The sequence below is a fragment of the Leuresthes tenuis genome, unplaced genomic scaffold (genome assembly GCF_036924035.1).
Source record: "Leuresthes tenuis unplaced genomic scaffold, fLeuTen1.0.hap1 SCAF_3, whole genome shotgun sequence".
In the NCBI taxonomy this organism is placed as follows: Eukaryota; Metazoa; Chordata; class Actinopteri; order Atheriniformes; family Atherinopsidae; genus Leuresthes; species Leuresthes tenuis.
The window spans coordinates 23,203,495-23,208,338 of record NW_027325357.1 but is presented as its reverse complement, the minus strand read 5'-3'; positions in this window follow the sequence as shown (position 1 = coordinate 23,208,338).

Sequence of the window (4,844 nt, the reverse complement as noted above, 5' to 3'; positions counted from 1 at the left end):
AAAAGGGAGGGCAGAAAAACCAAAGGGGAGGGGTGGGGAGGTGGAGGTGTGGTCAGCCAGCAGAGAGGGATCGTGTGAGGAAGTTGCAGGAGGCTAGGCTGTAACTGAGCTATAAAAGGAAGCAAGCTGACCGTGGACTGACACCCACTTGATGAGGGGCCACATCTGAGCTGCTTCTCAGGGAAACAGATACAGCTTCTACACAGGCACAAATGCCCAAATGTGTAAAAATAGGCACATTTGTGAACGTGTAAAACTAGATTTGCAGAACACCATCAGTTTTATTTGAGTCAATATTTTTCTTTGTTATCAACAAGAGCCAACCAATACTTGTGGTAACATAGAATGCATTCTAAATCACAGTCAGGAACATTCAGACTCATATGTACACATCTGAATGCAGCAAAAAGACTTCCCAGGCTGCCTAATTACTGAGAGCCTACCATTACCACTGAGAGCAAACGAAAACTTGAGCCCATTTCCCGCTTACAGTAATATCACCTCTTAAAAACAATAACAGGAAGACATATTGATTACACACCGTTTTTAATCGGTGTCTGGTTGAACCAAAGAAAAGCAATCTTAGAGAAGTGCAGGGGATTTTATCATGATTTGATGCACCAGATCAACCTGTGCAACAGTCAGCACAATTGTTTTTCACAAACAGGAATGTAGGGAGTGTTTCTATAAATAGATGACTAATAGATTTGCTGAAGCTTGAGGCATGGGTGTTGGCTTTCTGTACATTCACCTATCCACAAGCTTCCTTTTCTTTCTGCGACAGATATTTGACTTTAAAATTTATCTAAATATCTAACTACGCACAATAGTGAAAAAAAAAATCCTATAACTGTCTTTTGTTTTTTTAGTACCTCCTGATACTTAATAACATTACGGCGTGAGAAAACAAAGTCAGGTTCTGGGACGAGGATAAGTACTTTTATTTAAAGTCAATGACAGTGCAAAGTGCAATCTCAGCCATATTTCTAAGGCCTCACTTCCTTTACAACTATATATATAAAACCTCTGGGTGTTTCATGGGTGGAGTGAACAGATGATAAGGCCTTTGAGTAAGTCACTGAGAGAAACAAAACAATCAGTCTGACAGATGAGTCGTCATTATGGAGGGTTTTAGAAGAGCACCTCAGCACTTGGTGGAAATAATTCCACTTGATAATTAACAAGTTACGACCAGCTTGACATGAAACTCCTGTTTGTGCTGCTCAGAGGTTGAATCACTAAATCTAAGCGTATAGGAACAGAGCCGCCCTTTTAAACAGCATAAAAGGGTTTGAGGGATAATTTACATTGATTGCAGCATGACACAACAAAGCAGTGACGATAGGAAAAAAGTAACTAGAGTAATACATATATCATGAAATGGATAAAAGACTATAAGAAGAAACTAAATGACTCAGCAAGATATTTAAAAAAAATTGAAAAATAGCCAGGCAAGGCAGAACTTGCCTTCCACGGCAGCACAACGACAATGCAGGAGTAGGCAGCTGTGTCCCAAAGGAAATCCATGTGATTTGGCCCGTTTACCATCAAAATCCTAAATACAAGCTAATAAACACAAATTGGAGACTTTGAGACAATGGACATGACTCATAAAAGGCAGAACTTGCCTGAGAATCTTTGAATTCTAATTACTAGTAAAAGCAGAAAATTCATATATAGAGTCAAATCTTTCACCCATACCTTACTTACTTACTCTTTAACAACATTAGGCAAACTTCCTGTTTACTCTCCCTAAAGCATGTGGTGATTTGATATGTTTCAAGTGGAGGGTGACCCACTGGAAGCACCCTCCCCTGCTCTTACACCACCAACTAGCACACGCATGAGGGTGGGACACTACGAGGGGTGATGCATTTTCAAGCATTTCCACCCCATCCCAGCACAAATCACCAAAGGTGGGACAAACAAAATGGGAAAAATAAACAACATAGGAGTAACACGATCCGATGAGCATTAGTGAAACAGAAAAAAATGTGCAGTTTTAGCATAATAACGGCTCCAAACACAAACATCTGAAGAAATACTGGAAATGTTTTGCGCTGATGCACTTCACATATACCCACACAAATGGCCAGGATTGCTCACAGATGCAAACCTCAAATACAGGCTTTTCCACATAACTCAAGGCACTATGCATTCCCCATCTGACAGACACACCTTTGGCAACATAAAGTGCTGGCTGGCCGAGCCTGTAAAACTAGCTGTTGCACCATGGGAAATTAGATTGAGCTGTAACCTCACAAATACCCATCTAAAGACAAAACTCTGCCAAATATGTATGGAGACATACTCAACATAAAAGTACGCATCTAAAAATGAATAAGGAACTAAAAGATGCTGTTATCAACATAACTATATGCAGTATACGTAACTGGACTCCCAGAGTAAGCTGGGGTTCATCTTTATATTTAGACATATGCTGGACTTAAATTGTCCCCATCTCCACTCCAAATTCAGTCCATAATAAACTCACACGTCACATCACTCTACGAACCGTATTGCATTGTTCACATACCATCCTGGGACTGTATGAAGATAAGCAAATGAAAAGCAGGTTGCAGATTAAAACTGTTTTTTATCTGTGTGAGATTTCTATGTTATCAAGTAAACTTCACAGGTCTCTTGAGAGCTGGTTCCATTAGTGGATTCTGACAAAGTAATCTTCAATTGTGAATCTTTAGAGACTTTTTAACAATGCGACACAGGTAACTTTCTCAGAGAACATCACCTGATGAAGTCTTTGAGTGCTCACTGTAAGTATGAGTGTATTCAGCAGAGGGAGACAAACGTAGATGAGGTGTTGCCTTCCTCCCAGTGCCGTTTGCAGGCCTTTACATCACAACAAACTCGACTCACCTACAGTCAGTTTCGTGACCCCATCTTTGGATTCCAAAATTCTCAGAGAAACAGCAAAAAGTTATCATTGTTGTACAAGACTTTCAAGTTCTTCAATTTCAAGTTATCTACATCAGATAGAACTGAAGCAACAAAGAAAGCTGTCTTTATATACACATACTTATATATATGTGTGTGTGTGCGTGTATACGACAAGAATCTTTCTGGGTGGTGCACAATGATATGGTGCATGTGAAGATTCAGGAATGGGTGTTGTCACTACCTTTCCATAATGAGACCCTGCAGTTGGATAGTAGACAGAAGTTTTGCTACTATGGGCTTGGAGGTGGGGGTCCAGTGCTTTCAGGGCTGTGTGCATTTTTTGCACTGACTTCACTGGAACCTCTGAACAGGATGCAGTGATTTCAACCTATTGTGTTGGTGGGTCATTCATAGCAGCTCTGACTTTTTTTCCTTTTACATTTTTTGACAGAGAGTATAATGCTACCTAATTTAATCAACAAAAAGCAAACATGTTGAGACATATGTTCATATTTTATCATATTTTGCAATCAGTAGGAGAAGGCAATGTATTCAGTTATTGTGCAACACTACTAGCCTACCACTCAAGTGTGTGTCGAAGCCTGTCTCAGATTAAATAGTCACACACCCTCCTGTATAAACAGCGCGTGTGTGATGGTAGAATATAGGCAAAGCTCTTAACAGTCCTTCATTTCATTTTCTAAAGTTCTCTTGTGCAGCCTGTGCCAAGTTTTAAAAGCAGACCGTTTCAGACGAGTTGTGCTGGTTTTCTGGTATAAAAACACACGCAGCATCCACACAGACGCCAAGCTTCACATGGAAGATAGTGTATTAAGCGTGTAGCCGGAGGGTAAGGAGAAAGAAAAGGAGGGGTGAGAAAAGAAGCATATATACTCACAAGACTCATCCAATACGCAGCATACGCCATGATGAACCAAATGTTGGCTTAATCCTGAGCCACTCTCTCACATCCCTGCCCAAAAGGTGTGCCACTCCCCGCACTGCTCAGACAATCGTTACGCACGGCTGCGTCCTGTCCTGCAGTGCCTCTCTCCACAAACTTTGCGGCTTTTTCCGCATGAACAAGTATAATCAAGCCTTGATGTCTTCACAGCACCACTCCTCCCCTCTCCTATACCGACATGGGTGAATACAAACCAACACACACACCAACTTTACCGCCTTAATCATCGTTTCCAGTAAGACATCGCGTTGCTGGAGGTTCGGCCAAATGGTCAAACCATTGGATGCTTTACTGGTTGAAGAATGGATCAAATGTCCGCACCACAGTGCAGGAATTCCTCACATACGATCGATCATAAAACATATGATCAATAAATAGTGGACTGACTGTCGTCTAAATGAGTAAATTCAGCTCTCTGGAGCAGGGTCTTTTTTAATGAAAGTTTTTGGTTGTAAGTGTATTCTAAGGAAGCATCTCTCATACGCGAATTCGCTTGAATTTTCTTTGTTCGCCCACAACAACTATTGCAACGACGTGTCAAAATAAGCCATCGGTGTGTGTTACAGATCTGCAATGCAGCAAAGAAGGCAACCCTACCTCCTTTTTGTCCTTGTGATGACCATGGCTCTTTCTCTTATGTGGCATCTTTAAAAACCTGATTGCACCAACTTTTAAGCTCTCTTCGCGTCCTCAGCACACTTTTGGAAAATCTGACTTTTACAAGCTCGTGCCCGCGAATTCAATTAAGATGCCCCTCCCGCTGAGAAAGCTCTCGGCTTCGATGACAGATTGAAGACGATAACGCCAAAAAAATTTCAACCAGATGTAGCTATGCTCGAGGAGCAACATGTAACGTCTTGTTCTGTTGCCACTTTAATAGATCTATAGGGTTAATTACGATATCTCGGATGGTTTCGTTACTTAAGTACGTTATCGAAATAGATGTAATAATAGGGATGCTTGAAGATAAAACTGGTTAATC